The 12724-nt window shown below is 37.2% G+C and overlaps 1 protein-coding gene across 9 annotated transcripts in view; it reads right to left on the bottom strand.

Moving 5' to 3' along the window:
* The window catches only part of TNIK (TRAF2 and NCK interacting kinase), a 401978-nt gene that overhangs the window by 171811 nt on the left and 217443 nt on the right, over window positions 1–12724 (bottom strand). The gene's annotated exons all lie outside the window — the stretch shown is intronic.

Genomic DNA, 12724 nt, shown 5'->3' on the forward strand with positions numbered 1-12724 from the left:
TTCTAACAGGAGAGATAGCAAGATGTCAGTAACTAGAGAGAGGGGGAAGAAAGAGAGAAAGAGAGAAACAGAGGATGGTTTAAAAAGATATAAACACGATAATGGAGAGAAGATAGAGAAGAGGTAGAGAGAGGATAGAAAAAGTAGATGATTGAGATAAGATAAAAATAGATGATGGAGAAATAGATGACAGCTAAAAATAAATGGATAATAGAAGAAAAGAAAGGGATAGATGATAGAGAAGAGAGAAATGATGGAGAAGATAGATGATAGAGAGAAGACAGATATAGAAAAGATATAAATGACAGAAAAGACAGAAAATGACAGAGAAGATTGAAATAATAAATGATAGAGAAGATAGATGATGGAGAAGTTAGAGAGAGATGATAGAAAAGATAGATGATAGAGAAGATATATATAGTTGCCTGAATATCAGAAAGATAAATGATCAATAGACAGAAACATACTGGCACATTCACATAAATGCTACATTCAGCTGGTCCTACCTGCTGAAGAAGTACAGCTACTCTCAGTGCTCTCTAAATCTCATCACCCTGGATCAGAAGCCTGGTCAGTCTGCCCTATTTACTGTTCTAGGAAATGAAAGAATGTACTTCCAACCCAATTTATATCCTCACTTAGAGGGGAACAAGGAAGGAACTCTTATGTAACATTTGCTCCGGGCCACTGGGAGGCCATCTACATCAATGGGCATCCACTGACCAAGCATGGTATAGGAGAGACCAAGAACAGAACAGAAAAAGACAACAGAGATGATGAACACCAGGTACATCAGTCACATTACTTTTGAAGAAGGAAGTTTTATTGAAGGAACTTCACTGCTAAGGATGAAAGCCAGATCATAAAAGATCCAGGAGACAGTGAGCTCTAAGGAAGTTCACAAAACAAGTGGAAGCACTTCATTCCAGAAGTTGAATGAGAAAATAAAAGAAATGGTGCAACAGCTGAGAAGTGGCATGGACCAGATAGGTATCAGTAGAGGGAGAATGTCTGTGATGTCATAATTAGTAATTACCAGGTAGATATATCAGGAAAGGAAACTGAAGCTTAGAGGCTATACAATTCGGCTAAACTAAATCCTAGAGCTAGGATTTGTCCTCAAGTCTTGACCCCAAGGCTAGTATTCTATCTACCACTTCCTATTGCTTTAAATATTTGCATATCGATAATTTTAAAAGTCTGTATCAGAAAATGAAGGAAAAAAAAGAGGAATTTTTCAAGTCCTATTTTATAGACGAGGACACACTATAAGTACTTTGAATATGGTTGATATTTTAAAATATATTTCTATTATATTTATATATAATCTTGAATTATATATATTATAATTATATTATATATACATGTTTTATGTATATAATATATTATAAAAAATTTAACATTTAATATATGTAGAAAGTGGACTATGCTGGTCTATATGATACAAAAACACCAGATTTCTTTATTCCCTCCAGTGGATAGGGAATGAGATGAGAGGAAGGCAAAACAAATGTTCAATAATTGAAAAAATAAAAATATATTTTTATATGTATGAATTTTACAATAAACATAAAATTTTCTTTTTAGTACTCAAAGCTTCTCATAAGTACTACTTATGAGCCCCCCCACATTTCCAGTTTTCTTCCATCTTACTGCCCCATTCTACATACTTTGATCCAATGAAACTGGCTTCTTTGCCATTCCACATCAGCTCTGGGCATTTTCTCTGGCTTTCACCTTCCCAGAATGCTCTTCCTTTTCATCTTTCCATCATGATCTTCCTACCTTCCTTCAAATCCTTTTGTAATCCCATCTTTTACAAGGAGTCTTCCAGTCTCTCTTACTTCTAAAATCTTCTGTTTTTAATTATACCCTATTTATTCTGTTAGTATATATTCATGTGTTTGAAGTGTCACCCCATTAGATCTTCTTTAGGGCAGGAACTATCTTTTGCCTCTTTTTCCATCCTCAACATTTAGCACAAGGCTTGGCACATAGTATATGCTCAATAAAGCAGCTTTATTGACAGACTGTCTAATCACTGACGATTATTCTTGGAAATTGATAATGTTTAATAATAATATACTGATGTAGAGTGCTTTACAAAATGCTTTACATATGTATCATATTTCATTTTATCTCATGAGATAGGAAGATGGGTCTGATTTCATCACTCTCCTACTCAAGATGTGTTGGGGGCTCCCTATTTCTTCCTGGATAAAACCCGGATTCTTTAGTGTGGCATTCAAAGTCCTTAACAATCAGGCGCTAGTCCACCTTTCCCAGCTTGTTCCACCTTATTTTCCTTCCAGACGTGATGTTCCAGCCAAGTGGCCTTCCTGCAGTTCCTCACACATCTCCCACACTCCATCTGCATTTTAAAAGCTTTTGCACAGACTTCATGGCAGGCTCAGAATTCCCTCCCTCTCCCCCCCCCCCCCCCCCCCCCCCCCCCCCCCTTCTCAACTTCTGCCTCTTAGAATCTATGGCTTCTTTTAAACCTCAGAACAAGAGTGACCTTCTTCAAGAGTCCCTGTTGCCCAGGCTGTCCCCTTCCCCAGATTACCCTCTTGAAAAGCCTTGAATTAGACTTCAGTTTTCCTAACCATTCTGATAATAGAGTATAAGGAAGGTCATTCAGGGGGCCCTTGGTGACTTTGACCCCCTTGGAGGCAATTATTCCTTTCTCTTTGTCTTTGTAGTCCTCTTGCCTAATACAGCGCCTGGCACAGAGTGGGCATCTAATAAATGCATGGTGATGAATTGAATAAGAGCTTTAATGAATAGGACATTTTATTGTATTGAGCTGAATGAAATAGACCTTGCAACTAGCCCTCATTACTTCCAGCTCTGGCCTCTGGGGCCAAGCAAACCAGCCCAACCGTCTTTACCATGACAGCTTTTCAAATGCTTAAAGAGAATGTTCATGCCTCCCTTCTACTCCCCCAGGCTAAAGATGCTTTCAACTGATTTTCCTATGGCAGGGTTTCAGGGCCCTCCTGCACCGATTCCCCCTATACAAATCCAGGCCATGGCATTATGTCTATCTCTCTCTTCTCCAAAGCACGCTAATTCTCTGGAATTTGGAATATGACTGGAAGGTCCTATTCTTATAGTGTCCCAGCAATCTCAGACCAGCTAAGGAGTCACGCTGAAAAAGCTTCTTTCTGTCAACAATGCTCAATATCTCCTAAAAAATATTTGTTTTTCCTTTTTTCCTCATTTGTCATTACAGTTATTTTCTTGAAATGCTAAGAAATAACATGGCAAGTCTTCCATATCTCTGGTTCTTTCTAAGTAGACCAAACATGGTAATTGAATTGGACACAAGGAATTTCTGAGAATGGTGCAGCTGGATCAGACTTCTGACACTATCCACATCAAACATTCCTTTTTACTGAGGAAAAACTGAGATCCTGAGAGACAGAGAGACTGACATAGAGATAGACAAAGGCTCTTAGATAAGCTAGATAGACAGACAGACAAATAGAAAGACACATAAGATACATAGACAGACAGATAGATGGACAAATAGGTAAACAGACACATAGATAGCTATACAGACAAATAGGAAGACAGACACAGATAGATAGATATACAGACAGAAAAACAGGAAGACAGACAAATAGGAAGACAGACACAGATAGATAGGTAGATATACAGACAGACAAACAGAAAGACAGACACAGATAGATAGATATACAGACAGACAAACAGGAAGACAGACAAATAGAAAGACAGACTCAGATATATATACAGACAGACAAATAGAAAAAAAGACACAGATAGATAGATATGTAGACAGACAAATAGAAAAACAGACACAGATAGATAGATATACAGACAGACAAACAGGAAGACAGACAAATAGACAAACAGGAAGACAGACAAATAGAAAGACTGACACAGATAGATAGGTAGATATACAGACAGACAAACAGGAAGACAGACAAATAGAAAGACAGACACAGATAGATAGGTAGATATACAGACAGACAAACAGGAAGACAGACAAATAGAAAGACAGACTCAGATAGATATACAGACAGACAAATAGAAAAAAAGACACAGATAGATAGATATGTAGACAGACAAATAGAAAAACAGACACAGATAGATAGGTAGATATACAGACAGACAAACAGGAAGACAGACAAATAGAAAGACAGACCCAAATAGATAGATATACAGACGGACAAATAGGAAGACAGACGAATAGAAAAACAGACACAGATAGATAGATATACAGACAGACAAATAGGAAGACAGACACAGATAGATAGATATGTAGACAGACAAATAGGAAGACAGACACAGATAGATAGATATACAGACAGAAAAACAGGAAGACAGACAAATAGGAAGACAGACACAGATAGATAGGTAGATATACAGACAGACAAACAGAAAGACAGACACAGATAGATAGATATACAGACAGACAAACAGGAAGACAGACAAATAGAAAGACAGACTCAGATATATATACAGACAGACAAATAGAAAAAAAGACACAGATAGATAGATATGTAGACAGACAAATAGAAAAACAGACACAGATAGATAGATATACAGACAGACAAACAGGAAGACAGACAAATAGACAAACAGGAAGACAGACAAATAGAAAGACTGACACAGATAGATAGGTAGATATACAGACAGACAAACAGGAAGACAGACAAATAGAAAGACAGACACAGATAGATAGGTAGATATACAGACAGACAAACAGGAAGACAGACAAATAGAAAGACAGACTCAGATAGATATACAGACAGACAAATAGAAAAAAAGACACAGATAGATAGATATGTAGACAGACAAATAGAAAAACAGACACAGATAGATAGGTAGATATACAGACAGACAAACAGGAAGACAGACAAATAGAAAGACAGACCCAAATAGATAGATATACAGACGGACAAATAGGAAGACAGACGAATAGAAAAACAGACACAGATAGATAGATATACAGACAGACAAATAGGAAGACAGACACAGATAGATAGATAGACAAACAGACAGACACATAGATAGGAAGACAGACAGATGGACGGATGGATGGATGGATAAATAGATAGATAGATGGATGGTTAGTAGATAAGTAGATAGACCAATAGACAAATAGGCAGACAAACACATGGAAGGATGGATAAATGGATGGTTAGATAGAGAGACAAATAGGCAGACAGACAGACAGACAGACAGATAGAAAGATGGATGCCAGTTCCTCCATGAAGAATTACTGAATTTCCCAAGCTCAGCCTTAAAAGTGGTAAGATGGATAGAACACTGAGCCTATAGTCAGAAAGACTTGGGTTCAAACAATTACTAGGTGTGTATCCCTAGTCAAGTCATTTAAATCTCTGGCTGCCTCAGTTTCCTTAACTCTAAAATGAGGATAAATTGGGTCACTATGAGAATCAGATAAAATAATGTTTCCAAATGATTATCAAAGTACCTAACACATAATAGATGCATAATAAATAATTGGAAAAAAAGAGAAAATACCTATTATTTGCATTCTATGTGCCAAGAACTGTACTAAGCATTCAGCAAATACAAACAAACAAGATAGAACATAAGCTCCTTAAAGGCAGGGACTATTGAGGGAAAACATCGCTTTAAAAGGAGATAAAAAGTGGTGGCAGAGTGGGGCAGTGAAGCTGTGTTTCTAGTGTCATGTTTTGGAGCCAGTAGTTAGAAAGATAGGGGCTGGGACTGGCATGATAGAGAAAATTCACTTATGAGAGAGAGGTGGTCCCAAGGGCAGAGGCCAAGACTCCTGTGAGGAGGAGATAGGGATGGTGACCACCAGAGTAAGGGAACCAATGTGTGGAGATAAGTTGGTCAAAGCTCACATTGTTACTAGAAGGACTAAGGATAAGGATTTAGGGCCCTGAATTCCAAACTCGAGTCGATATTTAGTCCACTGGTCCATGCCTGAATGATAAAGGGAATGGTCAGATTTGCTGTATTAAGAGTTTTTGAAAATTCAAGATGAAGAAATTTGCCTCTTTTCCAGGGCTATCCATGGACATAGGAAATTTAACCAGAGGAGAGGCTGGGTCTCCCATTTGGGGGTAGGGGGCTTCCCATGCATAGAATAACTCTGCCATCTTAACGGAACTTTTGGCTCCTTCAGGCTTAATTCAGGGGCCACTTCCCATGGGGAACCTTTTCTGATTCCACCAGTTCTGAGGATACTTGGATTCTCTGGTAGACACTTCAGACAATATCAACCAAACATTACCTGGGTTCTTTGGTTCACATTTACTGGAAATGAGCTCATTCTCGCTAACTGAAGTTAAATTTATATTAAAAAATGGAACTGAGGAGAAGCAAATGACAAGTCATTCCAGTATCTTTGCTAAGAAAACCCCAAAAGGGGTCAACAAGAATAAGACATGACTGAAAAATGACAGAACAATAACAACAACAAAATGAGATTTAGTTCTAACACAATAGGAATAAGCCATGTGAATTCATATTTTGTGACTGTATGGGGAGATTCATTATATGCTGATTGAGAGCTGATTGAGAGCAAATCTCCAAGTGTTACTGTCCTCACTGTATTTGCAATAACTCCTATCCCATCTCAAAACTTTTCTGAGCAAGGATCTAATGGGGAAGAGACCTTTTCTGACCTTCATGTCTGTCCGGCCTTCAGCAATGCTTACACTAATATAAGGTGTAGGGCTTCATTTGTTCAACCTTTTGGGGAGTTTGAGGGACTTCACTAGCACAGGACACTCCCAGTAAGGACACTCCCTCTACCAAAGCAAATCAAATGCTCTGCAATTTGTAATCTTCCAGCACTGGCTGGGGGTAAATGACTAGTTCAAGATCATCCAGAGGTAGGACCTGAACACAGCTTTCCTAACCTCAATGCTATTCATTCTTTGCTAATGACACACTGTCAGTTTTTATCTTACTTAGGAACAAAAGATCTTACAAGCTTGTTAAGCCACCCCAGGGCAGTTGGTTTCCCCAGATGAGGCTTATTCATTTCCCCATGAAGAAATATCTGTTGCCAAGTTTCAAGACAACTCATTAAGTTGTGATATAATTTCCCTAAATGTCTCCTTTTCTAGTCAGCTCCTAAAATGCTAATCACAATTAGGGGAACTTTAACTAAGTTTCTAGAGAGCTAGAATCATTACTTATAATATATCCTAGTTAGTGTGAATGATGTGTTAGGGATTTGATAAATGCTTTGAAATAAACATGTAAGAATAATCGATAAGGAAAAAACATAAGAATAATGATTCTTATTTCCTAATGGGCAATGTTAGAATTTGCTTTGATTATGGATAGTTTTCTCTTTTTTTTAATGGGGTGAAGGAGGAAGAAAGAAAGGAAAGGGTAAAGGAGCAGAGAAAAAGACAGGGAGGGGAAGAGAGGAAGAACAAATAAAAATAAAGGCTTATTCGAAAGAAAAAAAAAAGGGAAAATAAAAATTGCTCCCCCCTCCAAAAAAGAAAGCTTGTAAAGTCCTTGAGAGAATTTTGAAATTTTGTCTTTGAATCCTTCATACCTAAATAGAATTCATAACTAAGATGTGTATGTTATCTTCTCCAACACAAGGTAAGTTCCTTGAGGATAGGACCTCATATTTTTTTCTTTCCTCAGTGTCAGGAAAATATCAGTCAATAAATAAATGTTTGCTGATTGACTGTATATTTATTGGATTGGATCAAGCATACCAACAGATGGTGAATCTACCACTCATCCTTGTATTTAATGGGCCCCTAATAAGATAAGCACCATGTGGAATACTGAAAATGTTTTTTCAAGGGCAGTTCCTGCCCTCAAAGGGATTAATATCTGGTTGGAAGATCAGATTTTGAGTATGAAAAGTGGGATTGTTCTTATATTTAATATTCAAAGTATGGAAGAAGAAAAAACAAGATATCATTGGAAGAGAATGAAAAGTGGAATGGGTTGCTTGGGGAGCGAATGGACTTCCTGCCTCTGGACATCTTCCAGCAAAGGCTGGGTGATCACTTTTCTGAGGTGGTGTGAACAAGATTCTTTTTCAGGTATGGCTTTAAGGAGATGGCAGCTGAGGCCCTTTCCAAATGTAAGATTCTATCATTTGAATCAAAGCTATAAACGGGAGGAAACGATCTCCAAACTATTTAAAGTCATTTTAGTTTTAAATGAGAAAAGAAGCATTTAAAAAAGAGAAATAAAGTTATAAACCTGCTAGAGGGAAACTAAAATATCTTTAAGAGAATGAGATACAAGAAAAACAAAGCAGGGGTAGCAATGGAGGGGGAAATGAGAAAAATGAGAGGAATCTAAATAAGGAATGAATAAGTTATGAAAGAGCTATGTTTGGTGTGAAGGAAGAAGAGGAGATACAACCAAAAAAGACTTCAAAGCCCAAAGGTTAAGGAACCAAGATTATTCTTGTATACTCTAAGACTTGGAGCAACACAAAACTCAATAGCAATTTTCTCATCTTTATGTTTGCTATATTATTACTATAATATTGTAATTATTATACCATGTTATTTTGCCACATTTTATATATTTTATATAATTTTGCATATAGTAAACACATATGCTTATATATTTGCTATATTATTACCATAATAATATATTATTAGATTACTGTGCTATTGGGAGAATTTGATTTTGGGAACATACTTTGAATTACAGAGATGAAAGGCACTACAGAACACAAAATTATTACCAATAACATTAGACCAAGGCTAGTGAAAATAAGCAGACACTTATCTGTTCTAATTTGGTGGTAAATACACATCTTTTTTCTGCACTTAAATGCATTAGCATGTGTTATTACAACTATCACATATACATACCCTAAGCCTACAAGCATTCTGAATATGGATATTCAGAGTAGACTATGCTATATGTTAATGTTTACACTAGTACTAAGAATTTTTTTAAATTTAGGAGTTTTTCTAATAATGAATGTATCCCCTAAAATGGTAGAATAAAAATGTGTACACAAATAACTCTTCCCCTGATAGGGTCAAACATGACAAAGAAACAACTAAACAACAAAAGTGCACTAGCCTTGTGCTAAGCATTGAGAATACAAAAAGAGGCAAATATAGTCCTCATCCTCAAGGGAGATCACAATTCAATGGAGGAGACAACAAGCAAACCGATATATACAAAGAAGCTGTATATAGGAAATAATTAAGAGAAAAAAGGCTTTTAAGAGGGGTTACGAATGTTTTCCTATAGAATGTGGGGTTTTAGGTGAAGCTTAAAGGAAACCATGGAGGTCAATAGGTAGAGATGAGGGGATAGAAGGTGGTCAGAAAAAATGCCCAAAGACAAGAGATAGAGTGTGTTGTCTGATGAATAGCTAGGAGATGAGTGTCATTGAATCAGAGTAGGTGATAAAATGTAATTAGACTAGAAAGTAGGCTGGGAGTCTGAGGGACTTGGGGGTGGTGGTGATGTCCTCTATAGTGATAAGGAAGAAGGGGAGGAAAAACATAGTAAGAAAAGTAATGAGTTCTATTTAGACATGTTGAGTTTAAGATGTCTCCTGTACATCCAGTTCAAGATTTCTGAAAAATCTTAGAGATGGGAAATGGGAGATCAGTAGAAATGTTGAGGCAAGAAAGGTAGATGTGAGAACAGTCAGCATAAAGATGTAATTAAATCCACGGGAGCTGATGAGATCACCAAGTGAAGTAATCTAGAAGGAGAAGAGGGCCCAAGATTTAACCTTGGAGGTATCTACAATTAAAAGGCATAATCTGGAAAAGAATTAGGAGGAGTGGTCAGATAGGGGAGAGAGAAATTTCCTGAAAATCTAAAAAAAAGAGAATATCAGGAGAAGATGATCAATAATGTGAAAGACTACAAAGAGATTGAGGAGAATAAGAAATAAGACCATTGAATGTGGTAAATATTAAAAAAAATATAACTTTGGAGAGAGAAATGTCAATGGAATAAAAAGACCAGAAGCCAGATTGTAAGAAAGTTAAGGGTTAAGAAGAGAATGAGAAGAGAAAAAGTAAAGATGTCTATTGTAGATGGCCTTTTCAAGGAATTTAGTCACAAAGGATAGATGAAATACAGTATAATAGTGAGGCAGAAAGATCAAGTGAAAAGTTTTGATTGGAGTTATTTTTTTCCTGGATGATAGAAGACACGAGTATAGGAAATGAGTCAATAGACAGGGGCAGATTAAAAATAAGTGATGAAAATTAAAATAAAATATATATTAGTTTTGAAATAGCTAATGTGAAAATCTGTTTTGCTAAGATACACCTATTTTTATAAGTAATTTGTTTTTCTTTTCCTTTCAAAAATGAGGTTAGAGTAAGATGGAAGTAGATTTCTCTTAATTAAAAAGTAGAATTTAATTTTTAAAAATAGGCCAAGAGTTGGACCACCGATTTAGTACGAATTAAGAATGGAAATGTAGATTGTCACTCAGGCAGCAAAACTCAGGTCAGATGCAATGGATGTTTATTTCAAATTGTTAATTTCAAACTCATAGCTTTCCTTTATTTAATGATCTGGAAATCCATGGTACCCAGAAGATGAGCAACAAGTATCACTGCTGGGGGAATGTGGGTCGATGAAGCTCCAAAACAAAGATACTACTTCAGAGTTTACTTGGTCTGGACTATTTTTGTGAGATTCCCAGGCTACAACAACTATCTCTACATAACGATTATAGATCTAGGGCTTAAGAAAGGACCTCAGAGGCCATCTAGACCAATTCCTCACATTAATCTCATGGAAAAGGAGGCCCAGGGATGGGAAAGGGTTCAGGACATCCCAGCATTTTCCATGGCATCATACCACCCATTAAAGTCTTCTGCTCCTTCCTGAAGCCTGAGTGATGACTCCTTTAAGTAGCTAAAGCATCATGTGTATAAATCCTTATGACATTTACCAGTCCCAGTCTCTTAGACATGTTCAACCATGCTATTTTTTTTTTTTTAATCAATGGCCACAAGGCAGGCCATTAGTACTACTATGTGATGTAGGTACCTAGGACAGCAATTCTTTGGAACTGAAGGCAATTTGTACTGATTTCCCTCCGTGTGGATATGTCTACCCAACTTGCTTTGTCTTCCCTATCTCTGTTAGGTGCCCAGGCAATGAGGAATAATGACAATAATTATGCGCAGTTCTATAAGGCTTTTAGTTTGTTAAGAACATGATACACAGAATTCTGAAGGCTTTCAGCTCATGGCATATGAGGTTTGGATAATTAGTCAGTTGAAAGAAAGACTCAGGGAAGACATGATAGTAGCCTTGAAGAGCTGTCTTGTGGGAAAAGGGCTCAATGGATTCTCCTTGGCCTCAGAAGGCAGAAGTAGGAATGGTGAGGCAAAATTATAGAGCTACTTAACAATGGAATAAACCATATTGGGAAGTTAATGGGCTCCCCCTCTCTAGAGACCTGTATGAAAAAGCCATATATCATCTTCTCAAGTGTGTTATAAAGAGGGCTCTTTTTGCATAGGGGTTATATGAAAGTGAGCAGTCTCCAAGGTGCTTTTCAACTCTGACATCCTGGGAATCACTTTTCCACCCGGTTTTCATCTGAATCACCCCCTTTTCTAATTCTCTTCTTCATTCACTTCAGTGCCAACATCTGACTTTCCTTTGTTCTTTTTGTTCACTAGACTCAGTAAGAATCTTTCCTTCTCCTTTTTATCTACCAAAGTTTAACTGTCATAGTCCAATGCCACCCATTGGTAGTTATCACATATTCAAATACATCCTTGGGAGGTAACTGATGGGGAAGAGGCTGAGAAGGGAGGGAAGCAGTTAACCTCTAAATCCAAAATCTATGTGGCAGGTACTGAGACATTTTCCCCTTTATCACTTCCCTCTCTTTTTTAAATACGTGGGAAGAATAAAAGCTCAGCCAGATATGTATGATGATGGAAGGGTCTAGTAGTGGGTGCACACTAGAGGGGAAAAAAAAGGACAGTAAGAGCCAGATAGAATAAAGTAGAGAGACCAGGAGATCATTATATACTTCAACAACAATACTATATGATGATCAATTCTGATGGACATGGCCATCCTCAGCAATGAGATCAACCAAATCATTTCCAATGGAGCAGTAATGAACTGAACCAGCTACGCCCAGCGAAAGAATTCTGGGGGATGACTCTGAACCATTACATAGAATTCCCAATCCCTCTATTTTTGTCCACCTGCATTTTTCATTTCCTTCACAGGTTAATTGTACACTATTTCAAAGTTCGATTCTTTTTGTGCAGCAAAATAACTATGTGGACATGTATACATATATTGTATTTAACTTATACCTTAACATGTTTAACATGTATTGGTCAACCTGCCATCTGGGGGAAGGGGTGGGGAGAAGGAGGGGAAAAGTTGGAACAAAAGGTTTTGCAATTGTCAATGCTGTAAAATTACCCATGCATATAACTTGTAAATAAAAAGCTATAATAAAAAAATAAAAAAAAAGTAGAGATAACTGAGAGAAAGTAGAGGAGGGACAAGGGCCAAGAGGACAATATGGCTCTGGAAGTTTTGTCCTTTAAGTAAATCACATGTTGGTGAGTGGGCAGTCTATCACTATATACTGGGGCTACCATGCATCCATTTCCCTCATTATTCCTAGGTGGAGACTATGATCAGATCATAAGAAGATGCCCTCAATATCCCTTTCTTGCAAGGCAATTTTTCCAACACAAAGTTTGCATGTAAAATCAGCATTATTTCCCAAAGG

The sequence above is a fragment of the Sarcophilus harrisii genome, chromosome 3, assembly GCF_902635505.1.
Source record: "Sarcophilus harrisii chromosome 3, mSarHar1.11, whole genome shotgun sequence".
In the NCBI taxonomy this organism is placed as follows: domain Eukaryota; kingdom Metazoa; phylum Chordata; class Mammalia; order Dasyuromorphia; family Dasyuridae; genus Sarcophilus; species Sarcophilus harrisii.